We start from the raw sequence: 17553 nt of genomic DNA, 5'->3' as shown, positions 1-17553 counted from the left end.
CAGAGTTTGTACACTGAGTCCCACAAACCTCCTCTTCACCTCCATCATTTGCAACTTTCTTCACAATATGCTACCAAATTTCGATCCTTACCACGGCATCCCACCTGGGATTGTATATTTCTTCCTCAGTGGGCAATGCTCTTTCAGAACAGATGATCTGCTATTCCTTCCTGTGGCCTTCGTATCTGGGCACAACTGGCTGAATTGGGTCTGGCATTGAATAACATTGCTGTCCCCAATGATCACCCCATTCCAACATGATTTATTACCATTCCTTCCTGTGACCTTTCCTTGAGTCATCTGAGGAAGGCAGATACTTCCGATTGGAAGTACTATCTTCTTTTTGCTGAACATCTTTTGAGCTATTCTTCTCTTCCTATTTACATGGATGGTTCAAAATTGGGTGACTCTGTAGGTTCTGCCATGGTGTGCTGTGGCTCGGTAGTTGCTCACAGGATCCCCTCTACAGTTTTTGTGTTCACTGCCGAGTTGTATGCTATTTCTCTTGTCCTGGATCATGTAGAAGCAGTACAGTGATTGTACTATTTACACTCATTCTCAAAGCTCTCTACTGGCCCTGGAATCGCTTAACGATAGTTCTCACCCTGTTCTCGTCGATATTCAACAACGACTGGCCCACTTTTCTCTATCATCTGTTTCAATCCAGTTTTCCTGGATACCTGGCCACGTCAGTCTTCACGGGAACAAGCTTGCTGTCACTGCAGCTAAGTCCATCTGCTCTGGTGCTATCACGACCGTGCCTGTCCCATACATGGACTATGGTCCTGTGTCCAAGGTATGGCTTTGTTCCAGTTGGCAGTCGACTTGGGGTGAGCAATGTCATAACAAGCTTTACAGATCAAACCTTCTGTGGGTCTTTGGCCATCTTGCTTCCATAATGATCAGAAGGAGGAAGTTGTCCTGGCAAAGCTATGCATTGGTCACAGTTTTTAACCTATTGTTTTCTTTTATCCGGTATTGACTCACCAATGTGTAGCCATTGTGACACTCAATTCACAATAGCCCACATCTTACTGTCATGCTGTCGTTATGACCTTGAATGGCAGCACCATTTTAGACACGCAATTTCCAAGAGTTTACCCCTGACATTGGACAGTGTCATTGGTAATGGTGACACTGTTCGACTAGATTGTATTTTTAATTTTTTACGCACTATAGGTTTTTTTAATTGAATATAAGTTTTTATCGACATATTTTGGTTTTAACACGCTGTATTTTTACATTTTATTCTAATTTACTTTCACTGTTTTTATCGGTTGTTTGGCGCAGATAGCCTCGTTGCTTTGCACCATAAAGCACCAAACAACCAACCAACTTACCTTAAGTCACAATAGCTCACGTTCGAACCCAGCCCTCTTTTGGAAAAAATTCTGTACAATCACTGGAGATTCCTTCACATCTAATATTAGATGTCTTAAATATAGCCACCAACGATAATGAAAAAGCACAGCTATTCTCGAAATTCTTTGTCAACACGCTTGACACCCCACATTTTGATAACCGACAGTTAAAAATAATCAATAACTATATTTTTGACCACAAGGAAAATATGAATCCACAGGTCACCAATTACTACACTCGCCTAATTTCACTTCTTGAACTAAAAATTAGTATTAAAAGAAGGCATCAGCAATAGGATCAATAAAGAAATATCTCTGCGATTCGGTACTACAACACCTTCTATCTCTATATAACCTTTCTTTCACTTCAAGATATTATCCATTAATCTGGAAGTCGGCAACAATTAAAGTAATACTCAAAAAACCATCCGACCTCCACCTACCCCATAACTATAGACACATTAGTCTCACTAATACCCTCGGTAAATTAATGGAAAAAATATTTTCCATCAGACTACTACATTTCTATGAGTCCAACAACATATTAAATAACACTGAGAATGCCAGTTGCAAACAGACACAAACCACTGATAATTTAGTCCGCCTTGTTGAATCAGCATACCATGGCTTCAATAAAAACACAACACAATAGTTGCGTTTCTAGACGTAAAACAAACTTTTGATACTGTCTGGCATAACCCTAATTTGAACCCTATCAGATTCAAACTATGTGTAAACAACACTCTCTCAATCATCACTAGATGGATATCCAGTTTCCTCTTTAATAGAACAGCGACAGTAAAAATTAATAACACTATCTCGCACTCCTTTCGCTAAATGCTGGAGTCCCACAAGGCTCTGTTCTAAGTCCCCTCCTTTACATAAGCTTTGTTAATGACATTCCGTTCCCAGACCTTACATACACACTTACATCACAGTTCGCCGATAATATCGCAGTCTAGAGCACTCCCGTGATCCAAGACTAGATGCTTCTCGCGTACAGAATACCCTGGAAATAATTATAGCATGGTGCAACCAATGGAGGGTTACCCTCAACCCAAGTGAAACCAAAGCCATAGCACTCTATGGACAAATCGACAAACATCTAAAAAAGCTACAACAGGTTAATCTATATCTATACCAGACCTCTATTCAGCTCTCCTTTTCAGCTAAGTTCCTTGGCATAACACTTGACAAGAGACTTCGCTGGACACTCCATATTAATAACACTTTATTAGCAGCCAGCAAAAGAATATCTTACCTTCACCGTATTGGAGGTACCAATAAAGGATGTAACAGCCACTCTATCGATACCATCTACAAATCATACATTCGCCCACTTTACGAATACGCATGCGCTATCACATGCAACATCCCAGACAAAACATTCAACACAGTTAAATGCAACAAAACAAAGTAATCAAAACTGCTCACAGCCTACCCAACTATACACCCCAAGAATACATTAATAAAATAACTAACGTCACCCCTATCAAACAACGATTTTATTAACTTGCCTCAAAATACTTTAAAATAGTCATGACACGTAATAAAATCACCAAAAAGTTATCTTTCGACACCCATTCAACACCCATTTTTTGCAACACCCATTTCGTGGCAAAAACGCACATCACCCAGAAATATCATTCTCAAACACATGTCCAAAGATAAACCAAGACCTCCAGTACAGCATGTTCACGACTAACCTAACAATTATTTTCAAGTAGACTATTCGGTGCTTGACTGTGAAAGTGGGTTTTCTGCGGATACTCCGGTCCCCCACCACATCAAAAGTTTAAAGGCTAAGGATATATCTTCCAGCCACTCTGAGAAGGGCTGTTCCATCAAAATTTATCACTATCATAACTATAAGCTAAGTCAGAATCAAAATCTTCTACCTATTCATAAATTTTAAGGTGTCTGACAGGTATGTATCAACCCCACATTAGCAGGCCACACGTCACTCTGCATCTTCCTGCTCGTTTCTCAGTCATTCAACAGTTTACTGTCTCTTCATCCAACGGCATGACCACGTGCATTAACAAACACATGTGTGCTCCACGTGCTCCCGACGACCTTCGACGTTCCACTACGAGCATTCAAGTTCCTTTTCCTCTCTCTTCCTTCGACTGTCTTGACAGCTTTTCCACGTGCTATATAACAAAAACACACGCTGAGATCAGAATCCCCTTCTAATTAGTTATCCAAAATCAGAAGCAAAATATCGCTTCACGAAACACCGCTATCAGCAAATCCAATACTCTCGTTAACACTCTATCTCCGCGTGTGGGGCTGAAGAGAAACCCACATTAAACCAAAATAACTGCCTCAATATATATGTCATTTTTTAACGTCAGAATCAGTCATTTAACCAGACACACTTTGCTAATATCAACAAATACATTAATGAAAACCAAAACACCTTCACCCTAACTTAAACAAACCCCCCTTAACCTGACATCAACACAAACAAGCTCTAACATTGACAGACCCATCTCGATTCCTGAACTAAAAACTAACATTAAACATCTGAAAAACACAGCCCCCAGCAACGACGGCATGTGAAACATCATCTTAAAAAACGCATCATACACCCTACTATAACATCTCTGTACTACCACACAACTTGGAAATCCGCCACTATAACTGTACTCCCAAAGAAAAGTGTTAACCTTAACGACCCCGCTAACTACAGACCAATTAGTTTAATAAACTGTCTAGGGAAGCTACTGGAGAAAATCACCACAGCCAGAGTACTTCATCACTTAGAATCTAACAAACTCCTATCAGACACATAGAATGCTTCCAGAAAACGCAGACAGACAAATGACCACTTAGTCCGACTGACTGAAACTGTTTTTCGAAAATTTAACAACAATCACGCGACAGTAGCCACTTTCTTAGATCTCAAAAAAGCATTTGACATCATGTGGCACAACGGACTCCGCTATAAACTCATCCAGTACAACATACCAACAACCATAATTCTCTAGATATCCAACTTCCTAACTGACAGAACAGCCTGGATCAGAATAAACAATAAATTATCCATGCCCTTTACACTCAAAGCAGCAGTCCCCCAAGGATCCGTCCTCAGCACACTCCTGTATATCTTATTCATAAACGACATTAATTTCCCTTCAGTCACAAACACGTACACTTCCCAGTACGCTGACGATGTTGCCCTGTGGAGCTCGTCACGTGACCCACGTGAAACAAATACAAAACACCAAACTTCACCTCTGCAACACACAAATCAAGTTTATGAACCATATTAAATTTCTCGGAGTCACCTTGAACTACAAGCTAAAATGGAACACTTACTTCAACAAAATACTCAAAGCAACCACAAGAAAATAGGGGGATTCACGAAAGGTTGCGACCTCCAATCTCTCACTCTTTTCTACAAAATATACATTGGACCACTTCTAGAATACACAAACCCAATCACCTTCAACATGCCACAACATTTACACACCAAACTAGAAACAACACAATCCAGAGCAATTAAAATAGCCCACCGTCTTCCTAACTATACCCCAGCATGTTACCTTAACAAGATCAGCAATTTTAAAACAGTCAAACTTACTGACCTAGCCACTACATACTACACCAAAGCTGTAAACCGAAACAATCTCGCAGCACAATTTCATAAACACTCTAATACTCTTCCCCCTGGTGCAAATACACCATACCAACACTACACAACACTCACACAAACAAGCCACCGAGAGGCTTAGCATACCTGGTCCCGACCCAGCTCATCCAATGGACTCATCTGACCAATGGCTCATCAAGATTATGTTTTCTTCTCGATCCTTCCAACTCCAGACCTCCTCCAGCATCTTCTGACAGCCTCCTCCACAGAAGCTTCCTCTCCATTCATCACCACCGACCAACTGTTTGTCTAATTTTGTCTCCACATTGATATGTATATGTTTCACCACCTATGTTTTGTTTAATATTTTGTTGTAATTTTATGTCCCTGATTCTTCCTTTACTTCACTTCATTCATGTTAATTCTCAAGTATTGTTGAACCTTAACTTGTTATTCTGTGTTAAGTTATGTATCATGCCATATCTCATGACAATTGAGTTAAGCTTCGTAAGTAAAGTGTGTGAATCGCTGTGATTTATATCATGTGTTATAAAGGTTGTAAAGTTTAAAGTGACTGTGGAAATTCTGTGTATTACTAACAGTTGTATCGAGAAAGAATAAACTGGGTTAATCAAGAAAGGACTTGTATCACTGAAATTTCTTGGAAATAATTTTTACCGGAAATTAACAAACAAACAGAAACGTAAAACACACACACACACACACGTCTGACAGGAGAAAATGTTTAAAGTGAGTTTATGTGCAAGAACGTTTTCTTCTACTGATTTCAAAATATTTTGACTTGAGTTTATTTTAGACCTTAATTAGTTAGTTTTTTTCATGTTTTAAGAATTGTATTTCAATTTCACCGGGCACTAACTGCCAACTGATGAAAATATGAGAAATTCAGATTTTATGGTAAACGTCATACATACTATGCGTTACACAATTACTTTTAATAAGTTAACCATTTACAAAAGTTTTTACTTTACAAAATTTATTACTGCTTAAAAATGAATGAGGTTCGTTGAGAAGAGAAAAAGCTTGAAAGACACTGCCCAATATGTTTAAACCCACAACGTATCTGCTTGTTTGATAATTTCTTTATTTCTTTATCAAACCAGTTTATTCTTCCTCGACTTTTAGTACATAGAAGTTCCACAATCAGTACGTTTCATGTCACTTTAAACTTAACAACTTTTATAATACATGCTGTAAATCACAGCAATTCAGAATCTCGATAATTTCGCTCTCGACGAGTGCAAAACATACACTTTAGGGCTCATTAGCTTGAAACTAACAGAATCATAAAGTACATGGTTGGTTGGTTGTTTGTTTGTTTGGTGCTTTATGGCGCAAAGCAATGAAGCTATTTGTGCCAAACAACTGGTAAAAATAGTGAAAATAAATTAAAGTAAAATGTAAAAATACAGCGAGTTAAAACCAATATATGTCGATAAAAAATGTATCTACAATTAAAATGATCTCTTGTGCATGAAAAAATAAACACACAATCTAATTGGACAGTCACCATTACCAATGACGCTGTCCACTGTCAGGGGTAAACTCTTAGAAAACATGTATTTAAAAAGGTGCCACCACTCACAGTCATAACGACAGCACGACAGTAAAATGTGGGCTATTGTGACTTGAGTGATAAAAGAAAATGATGGGTTAAAAAACTGTGACCAATGCGTAGCTTTGCCAAGACTACTTCTTCCTTTTGATCCTTATGGAAGCAAGATGGCCAAAGACCAACAGAAGGTTTGATCTAGAAAAGCTTCTTATCACGTTCCTAACACTGACACACCCAGGATCCAGAAAAGCTGGATGGAAACAGAAGATACAGAAAATGGGTCAGCAGGTGCTGAACATCGATGATAACAGGGGGAGAACCAACATTAAGCGACTCCAGAGCCAGCTGAGAGCTAAGAGAACCAGTGTAAATAATACAATTACTGTACTGCATAGCTTCTACATGATCCAGGGCAAGAGAAACAGCATACAACTCAGCAGCGAACACAGAAACTGCAGAGGGGATCCAGCAAGCAACCACAGAGCCATGGCAGAACCCACAGAGTCACTCGATTTCAAACCATCCATTCAAACAGGAAGAGACGAATGGCCCGAAAGATGTTCAGCAAAAAGAAGATGGTATCTCCAATCAGGAGCATCTGCCCTCCTCAGATGACTGAAGGAAAGGTCACATGGTGAAACTGGCTGATCACTGGGGACAGCAACGTCATCCAATGCCAGACCCAACCCAACCAGCTGTACCTGAATACAAAGGCCAAAGGAAGGAATAGCAGACCATCTGTTCCAAAAGAACATGGCACACCAAGGAAGTTAGACAAAATCCCAGGTGGGATGCCATGGCAAGGATCGAAGTTTGGTATCACACTGCAAAGAAAGTTGCAAATGACAAAGGTGAAGAGGAGGCTCATGGGACTATGTGCACAAACTCTGGACTGGAGAAGTACAAAAAGCTTAGGTGCAAAGCCGAAGCTCCAGCATCCTCAAGGCCAAGGTCCCGGCAAAACCACAGAACAAAGACCCACAGTCCAGCCTGGATCAAATCTGGGCATGACAGATCCCTAGCACAGAAAACCAATCCATTCTCCAAGAGCTGGAAGAGAGGACACGGAGGATGTTCAGAGCCCTTGCACACTTGACACATAGCTATTTGATGTGTGGAATGAAGCTAAGCTTACAGTCAAAGATAAGCCCCAAGAACTTTGTTTCAGGGACCACATGAATAACTATATCACCAAAACAGAGCTCGGGATCAGGGTGGAGAGAGAGAAATTAGTAGAACAGATGTCTCACTATTTCATTCAGAAAGGTTTAGAGGGACTTGCTGACTCTCCAAAGTTAGTAAAGAAACTCCATTTTGGAGACATCTTAGTGGAAACATCTTCACCTAAACACAACAAGACCCTGAATTCGAAGGCCATTGGAGATATACCCATTGAGGTTACTCCCCATGCTTCCTTAAATACTTACCAAGGAGTCATCATTGGGAGGGATTTACAGAACATCCCCGAGTTGGAGATCCTTACCAGTTTCTCCAGCTAAGGAGTTTCTGCTGAGCAAAACATCTCCACTCGAAAAGAAGAAATTATGTTGCATACCTAGCAGAACTCTAAGGTGTTTCCAGTACTAATGGTTTGGACATTTTAATGCATCTTGTCATGATGCACTTGTTTAGATGACAAAGACAATGACCCTTACAAGTGTCAACTGGACTGTCACAGCATCAATTGTGGTGTTTCCCACCCATCTTACTTTTGTTCTTGCTCTGACATTGGACAGTGTCATTGGTTATGGTGACACTATCCAACTTGAGTGTTTTTTGAACTTTTTACGGGCCATTGACCTCTTTACATCTATTCCAGATTTTATCTGACTTTTGGACGTTTTTTAGGTTTTACCTTGTTTCTTTTTACTTTTTTTCTTATGTTTATACCAGTGGTTTGGTGTAGACAACCCTGTTGCTTTGTGTCATAAAGTGCCAAACAAACAAACAATTTATTTTCGTTCTTGTCCTAAGTGGGTGGAATAAAAAGAGGTACAATGTTTAAGAACTGTCAATAATTTTTCTTATCCAGAGGCTCGGAAGTTGTCCCCTACTCCATCTCGGACATATGCTACTGCATTGTGTTTCACTGTTACAGTGAAGTGCAGACAGATCTTTCCTTGACTTCATCAGAGTCTTTTTCAAACCATGGGAAGAGTCATTTGCCCTCTGTGGATATAAGTGTTGACAAATCCATGTCTACTCCTGTTTTTTGTCCCTGTCATACCTTCCAGTGACTGCTCAGGTCCATATCCTGTGGCACCGAGGTGCAGGACCATTATTCGGACACTCTCTCAGTCACTAGAGTCTTCTTCTTCTGAAACACATCTACCCAAAAAACCCAGGGCAGGTTCTACTAATTAAAAATTGTATAGTTGCAAGGAGAAAGGTTCTCTGCCCAGTTCTCCCCTACTTGTACAAAAACAGTCACTTAGTTACAGTGGAATTATCAAGGTTATTGTTCTAATACATCAAGGCTTTGATCAAGTCTTTGCATTCCATGTATCTCTGCTTACAAGAAGAATCCCTGAAACCTACTATTACTGTCACATTTCGGCAGTTTTCTATATATCAGAATGATAGGTTGTGTGATTGATGCTGGTCAACCAGGATGTGCTCACCTTGTATGTGCCACTTGATGCACCTTTGAAGATTGTAGCCATCCATATATATCTATGGGTCATATCATCTGATGGGCCATATCATCAGTGCGTGTTCTCTTTCCATGTTTCCTGGGACATTTATGATCAATTAGACCTTGATGCTCTTGTACAACAGTTGCTGTCTCCCTTTTTAACCTTTGGAGACTTTAATGGTCTGACTCATGGGGCAGAGATCATTTTCCTATAGTTTTGAGGGAGATTGGTCATGGGCGATGACACTTCACCTGATTGCCATAATGGAAGTTGGTCTAGGGCAACTGGCTCTCTCTTGGAACTTGATCCTGCTGTCTTTAGTCTTTCAATTATTAACAACTACATGAAAGCAGTAACTGACTGCATCATTCAAGTAACTGTTTATTCTATATCCAAAACTTCAACACATTTCCAACAGTATCCTCGTCCATGGTGTTCTCCAACCTGCAGCGGGCATGTAAGGCTCAGAAATTGGCCTGGGATACTTTTTGCAGGTATTCCCCTCTTTTAAACTACATTGCTTTTAAGTGGGCCTGTGCCCATGCTGGGGAGATCAGAGGTAAAAGTCAAAATCAATCTTGGATTAAGTTTAAAACTAGCATCTCTTCTACCACAAGTTCCAAAGTCATATGGGACAAGACTCGAAAGGTCAATGGGAGATATGCTTCTCATCTTCTTTCCATCCTGCTCTTCAATGCCCAGAGCATCGCCAACATTCTAGGCAAGAGCTTTCCTTATCTTTCCAGCACTTCTGTTTCATCCCCCACTTTCTTGGCCATTAAATCTCGAGCAGAGCTGTCGGCTCTTTTCTTTTGGTCTGGCTGTCTCTTTGATTATAATTGCCCCTATATGCTGGTGGAACTCAAGCTTGCTCTTCATTGGTCTGGCAGTACATCAGTCAGATCCAATGATGTTCACTATCAGATGCTGTCCCATCTTTCTCTTTTTCTGGTTGTTTTTAACTGGATTTGGCAGGAGAACGTTTTTCCTGATAAATGGTGTAAGGCTAGTGTCCTACCTTTTTCGAAGCCTGGGAAGGATCCCAAGATTCCTTCTAAATATCATCCTATTGCTTTGAATAGCTGTCTCTGTTGAGGATGCTTAATGCTCATCTTTTTTGTTTCTTTGAATCAAACAACCTCCTCTCGCCCATCCAGAATGGGTTCTGTTGCCAGTGCTCCATCGTGAACCACTTGATTTAACTTGAAACCTCGATTAAAGAAGCCTTCCTCAAGCAGGGACATCTTGTTTCTGTTTTCTTCAATCTTTAGAATACTTACAACAGTACATGGAGGAATGGCATTGTGCTAGACCTTCATTCATATGGGTTGCATGGCCATTTGCCCATTTTTATTAGTAGCTTTTTACTTGACAGGTGGTTTGAAGTCTGTGTGGGTTTGACTCTTTCCTATTGTTTCGTTGATGAAGGACACTATTTGTTGAATTAGTACTGGGTGAGTGTGTTTCAACTGAGACGTTGGTTTAGGTCTCGGGTTGGTGATTATATTGGCATAGGAAGCTTTCTCCATTGCTGTGGCTGGCTGGATGGTTTCTGGAACTGCTGGCAGAGTAGGCTGGTTTGGGCTTGGATTTGGTAAGCTCTGGTTGTTTTGTGCAGTCTCTGTCACTGGAAGTTTCTTGATCTGAATCATTCTATTCCTCTTGATGGTGATGACCTGAGAAAACTTTGGGCAACCTCTGTAAGATGAGCATATGAACCTCTGAAGTTAGTGCAGCAAGTTTCTTCTCTCTTCTTGTGGCAGATGGCTGGCTACCTGGTGTAGTTCTCTACATTTGACACATCTTGGGGATGCAGTGCATGATCGAAATACTGACACTTAAAACACTTAAGTACGTTAATTGGTGTTGTCTGTTATGACTTCTACTTAGTGGTGTTGAAACCATAGTTTTATTCTGGTCGTGACACGGTTATCAGCTTGCGTGACGTATTTCAAGTTGGCTCAGATGTGAGGTGTTAGTTGTCTGGTCTTAAAAGATTTGATTCTGTCAACATCAGTTGTATCAAGCCCTTGGCTGAGTAGTTTGTCTTTTATTTATTCTGGTGTGATATCTCGACCAACTCCTCTAATCAGTATTGTCTTCATGGGCACTGTTTCTCCTGGAATGTGGATATTAAGTGATGCATCTCTGAAGGCATTGGTGGGCCATGGCTTGAGGAATCTGATGTAGTCCTTGGGGTCTTTATATTTGATAATTAGTCCTCCATGGGCTAAATGGCGGACTTCAGTAAATGTTCTGGGAAACATTAACTTCATCTGCCAGGATATTTGAGGTTCATGGAACATGGCTGGTATACCTTCAACAATTATGGCTGGAGGTGCTGCTAGTATTTCATGATCTGTTGGCTTTTAGTTTTCCTCGTTTGGGTTGTTGGCGTGGGCAGTGTTATCCGCTGTCTCTGTAGGAGAGGTTTCAATGCTGTTGGTGGGCTGATCCGTCGTTTTTGTGGGAGAATCCTGGCTGCTAATTGACATATTGCTTGAGTCAGAGTGGTGTGTCATCGACGAGTCAGATTATCATTTCTTAATCGATGGATGCCAATAAATGACACTGAAGAGGCTGAAAGCAGCGGGCCGTCGGCTCTCGTTCTCATGATGAGGGGCCGATCGATCATTAGTCCTGATAAGGACAGTTTGAAATACACTTGGTCAAATCTTTGTTTGATTAAGTGATTGACAGTATAATAGCTTAGATACTTTTCATGTCTTAATTTGACTGATACTTGCTTCGATAATTTACACTACTTACAAGTCAAACAGTTTTTTTAAGAGCGCTCACGATTTATGTTCTCTCTCTCTGAAAACCAAACTAAAATAAAAACTTTGATGCTACATGCCCTTAATGCTGGCAGTTAAAGCACTGTGTGATAACAATCGCCAGTGTTTTGGTTTCTGTGATCTCAAACATCTGGTACCAGAGTTTGATTCCATTGGTTATCAGTTCTTTGATATTGTTATGTGTATATATGTTGAATGTGTTTAATTTTATGATTGATGTGGGTTGACTTGTGCACTTTGAAATTTTTCTTTCCACTTTTCTGTATTGGATGCATAAGCATGCGAGTTTTTGTTGTATTTCTTCAATTGTTATTGAGTAATGTATACCACTTATTATGAAGGAGCTTCTGTTTGGTTCCATACCTGGTAAATGTATTTTTAGGTTTCCTGGACTGAAGGCCTCTTTAGACCATTCAGTAAGAAGAATGTTAAGATCCTTGGCTTGGGCTCCTTTCACAAGGACTCCACCCTTTGCTAGTCTTTTAATGTTTCTGATATTTACTTGTGGTTTGTGCTTTTTGTTAATTTCATTTGAGTTGTGGTTCTTTATACAAGTCAAGTATTCCTTGAATGATAATTGCGAATTTAGGTGGTTCTTGTTTTTGTGTTGTATTGTTTGTTTTGACTTTCTTTTGCACTAGGATGAAGCCATCTTTGTCCTGTTGTTTAGAGTTGGTGTTTTGTGTGATTCCATCCAAGGTGGTTTCTTATTGTTTAGGTTCTTCTGTAATATTTGTTTCTTTGTCGCTGTTTAATGATTCAACAGAGAATTGGCTTTCAGTTGAATGCCTAGCTCTTTTAAGTTTCTTCTTTATATGTCATAGGTTTAGCTTTGCACTGTAACGGCAGTGCCCTTTGGGCTAGTTGTTGGAGTTTCAATTATACTGCCGATAACACCAAATTTATTTAATTGAGGATTTGCAGTGGCGAGTGGAGCTCACAAGTCGCTAACTCGAGGTAATTTAGAGTTAGAATAAAGAATCAGAGACCCAGACTAGCATTGAACAAATTATAACATTTATTAAATTTTTCTACAAAACATAAAATATTACTCAAAAGTTTATTAATCATTAACTTCTCATAACATTTGCTATTACTTTTAATCAGTATTACTAACTAGTACATATGGAGTAAATTTCTTTAATACAAACATGAATATCCTTCACTATTAACTACATTAATCGGTCAAGAGAGATAATTCTACACTTACAGAGCTGGACCAGTATACTTTTGGAGGTTTGAGACCTTCATGTTCATAGTGCAATCCCTTGAACAAGACTAAAAGAACAGCTGAAACTGGTAAGATCTGCCAAGAACTGATTTTTCGGCTTCATATATGGTTTTTAACCCATATTTTCTTTGTATTCTCTCGACCTTCCAAATAGTATTCCTAACTACCCGCAAGTAGTTCTAACACTTTATTAGTTGATCTATGCAACTTCCTGGGCTAGTACAAAACCATAACCAAAACTCTCAAGTGCTTGGTTACCGTTATGGTGAGTTATCCAGTTGCTAGTGTACTAGCACAAGGGAAAAGAGGTCATGTTAGGAGTATATCAAAGTATTGCTTTTGTGTGCCAACATCAACTTTTTCGTAGCTTCCACAGTACTAACGAGTTGGCGTCAGTAATTAATCACAACCCATCACGGGTGCTAGTGCAGTCACTTTATTGCTAGACAATATCTTCATTTCTTTATAACTGTTAAATTATGATTCACTAACTGGTGATTCTCAACACCACCTAGCCAGCTAGTTGTACTTTCTAGCTCTTGACCTTATTTTGCAATACAAGTGTCTTTACTTACGCCATTTCTTCGTGTATATGTTCACTCAAAAAAGATTTAAAAAAAGAAGTTATAACAATTTTCTAACTACTAAACATGCTGTAATTTTCCTTCAACAATATCCAATTGCTTCCCCTCCTAGAAAAAGTTTTGTTACCACCAACTGTATTGTGTTCATCTCTCTTCATCGATCAATGTTTATATTAACACTTTTAGTATACATCCTAAACAACATCCATAGTCACATAGCATCAACAATTACATCCATGTAAAATATCAATGATTATATCGATATATAATAGTCATGGTTACATTCATATATAATATCAATAGTTACATCCATATAATGATAATAATTAAACATTATATTCTATAGATTTTCTTCACACACACACACAAACTTTAACGTAGGATATTGGATTGTTTGATATACATGTTATTACGATTAATTATCAACATATCAATAAATGAATACCAATCTGACATGTATATCTTTTAAAATTCTTCCCTAAAGTTCCGGAAAATTAACCACTCACTGTTAATTATCCAATCATACAAGGCACATGCCTTCCACTTAACACAATGCTCGTCTGGGTATCGATGGTATATACAGTCTATCCTAGCTGACGAATTCATTCGTCAGTAGGGTGGACATACGTAACCTTCCAGGTTGATACAAAGAAGACTGATCCATTGGCTAACAATTCTGGCCTTTTCTCTCCCCTTCGTATAGATCTTGTGATAGTCCCTGTTTAACTGATGACATAACATAAATAGCCCCCAAAGAGTTTCTTCACCATCAGGCCATCAAAATCCATGTAAATACATGGTACACCAATCGACATGCTGGCGATCCACGTAACTCAAGGCTTCTTCTGAGTACGGAGGTCGAATCCAGCCAGTGTCTTCCAGTGTACGAGTCGGAACTGCTGGTTCTTTCATAACATACACTCCTCTTACTCTGAAACATTCCATCTCTACGAAAGAGAACTTCACCTTCTTTAACAAGATTGGTCTACAATCACAATATACAGTTACTATCTGGAGGTTTCTTAACATTGTCATGGGCCCACACAATGACTTTTATTCATGGCACGTTGTTTCTGTTCAGTCACGCACTCAACTCGTGCACTCACTTGCATACTCACTCGCGCACTTCTTTCTTGTCATAGTCACAATGCCATTGGTTGATAGATCGTCTGTCCATTTTTGCACTAACATGGTTCGTTTCTTGACTTGCTGTCGTCGTCTCACTTCGTTGTTTCCCGAACATTTACTATACCTATTACTTTTGCCTACCAATTTTGACTATTATAACACTTTAGTAATCAGCTAACCTCATCAATTGACTAAGTCAAATCAATTTGATATTCACCTATACAATCAAACTATGTCCTGATTAGATGGGGCCTAACCATTTAACTCGACTACTTCAGTAGTCTCTGAATACTTAATCTGTTATTGTCCAGCCTTGCTATTTTATTCTTTCTAGCTTTACACAGCCCATCTAATGGCATAAATTTTAACAAAGCCGATTTCTCTCTGTTAATATATGTTATGCTTACCAGTACTACTACTAAGCATAAGGTTACCAACACTGAATTAGATAATTTCCAGTTATCTAACTCCTGTCTTTCATCTGTAGCTGGTATGCGATCTACATGCTGTTGGAATTCATTAATACTTAATCCTGAATTTCTAGAAGGTAATGTCTTCTAGTGTATCCGTTGACTCCTTAATGTCTGTTTCTACGTTTACACTGTATTAATTGTGATTCCTTCCTGGTTAATAGTTCCTGTAATTCTAGAATCTTTACATTTAATTGAGTCCCTACGTATTTACTTTCACTTCTAAAGCTAGAGAGCCAGGTAATACCTTGACCAAGAGTTAAACAATTTCTGGGTAATCTCAGGTAATCACTATCTCTTAATTTAATTATTCTAGTATGGCAATCAAATTGATGTACATTTTATTTTGGACATACAACTGATAAAGTAAGTTCATACTTAGCGTTAAATAACCAAGTTCCTGGATTTCTCACATAATTCAGTTATTTATTTTCAATTCCTGCAAATATCACATAATTGCAAGTTACAATAGGTACTCAATAAATACCTTAGTTAGGGTCGCAGCCTCTGATGGGTCCCTCTTTGTAATTCAGCATGCCTCTTCAGTCATTTCAATATACGTATGCTGATCACTCGAGACAGCGATATATGGTTTATCACTTTCTATACATAAAGCTAATGAATGATTTATCCTCAATGGTAATGATATAAGTTTATAAAATTTGAACATTCTATCGGTATTGTTATCAACGTTCGTAGCGTATTTCTAACGGCTGCTGTTTTTACGTCAGCCTATGTGTAATACATGTAAATCTGATCACTATGAGTAGGTATTACAAATTGTAAGTACGGAGATAATCTTCTTTCAATTTCATCTAACACCCTAACTTACTCGGTGGTAGAAAGTATGAATTCAACTTTTTATCCGCAACTACATACAATGCCTATATTAACTTACCTGTCCTGCTACTTTCTACAGTAAAAGATTACTCTATATTATTCTGAATCCTAGTGTTAAACACTAACGTTTCCATTCCTGCTTTATATAACTCAGTTTATCTTACTCTAGTGTGTATCAATGCACTAGTAATTTTCACTAAAGCTCTATATACTTTTCAAATTTCTTGGTCATGTAATTCAATTGTCTGATTTAATGAATTTATTATAGTTACCTGTTCTCCTATTAAGTGAACCATTTCATAGATACCTGTCTCTGTTGTTCTACCTTCTCATTTAATTCCTGTCAATCATCAGTTGTTGCTGTTCCAAACACTTCCACATACATTTATTAATCCTCGTCTCTGTCGAGTTCTGTCTGATATGGATACACTATATTTTAATTATAATAACAGTTCACCTACATCGTCAGGATATTGTCTAATTAAAGTCTTATAATTTTTGATTAGTCCTTCTTGTAAAATCCTAGCTTACTGTAAGATAGCTCCCTGATGTCTCATGACATATAATGTCACATCTTCTAAGCCTTTCATATCAAACCTGACACGAGTATTTACATTCAACAACTTCTCAAACATTACTAATTCTTGTAATCGCACTAGTAACCTAACATACTGAGAAAATGGTATGTCTTCCACTATTATCCATTTATCTTTGGATGAAATAAAGTTACCTACTTCGACAAAAACTACATCTATCTTGCTTTCCACTGACACAATACTCACATTCTGTCCGGTTCTGATCTTTGTAATCAGTAATGCAAGAATCCCAGTAAACCTATATATACATTTATTAATAATACAAGTAATTATAATACTCTCACAATACATATGCAACATACGTCAATTATATATCTTATCCTACTAGAATACTTACAACTTCGTAAGTAGCCTATTATGTTACTAAAAACGTTAATAGCACTGGCGTTATGAGATACAGTATTGACTGTATTTAGGTCACTGTTAGGTTTGTGTACAACTACTGGAGGATCGATTCTTACTCGTTTCCTCTTCGTTGTAGCAGTCACTTCCGGTTGAGTTGATATAGGCCCAAGTGATCTGAGATTATAGTCATGTATCAGCTATGTACTGTATGCAGTACTAGGGGTATTATCCTCAGTTGCTAGGGCACTACCTTCGTTGTTGCCACTACAAACTGAGACATCTTCGGTTGTTATTACTTCATCACCCAGTACAATACTCTCATCTTCTTCTGATTCTAGTATTTCTGGTTCTAATATTTCCTCTTCATCATCAAAAGATGAGTCAAACTCA

The sequence above is a fragment of the Limulus polyphemus genome, unplaced genomic scaffold (assembly GCF_000517525.1).
Source record: "Limulus polyphemus unplaced genomic scaffold, Limulus_polyphemus-2.1.2 Scaffold3374, whole genome shotgun sequence".
NCBI classification, from domain to species: Eukaryota; Metazoa; Arthropoda; class Merostomata; order Xiphosura; family Limulidae; genus Limulus; species Limulus polyphemus.
The sequence above is the reverse complement of the archived record's forward strand: the minus strand, read 5'-3'. Positions refer to the sequence as shown.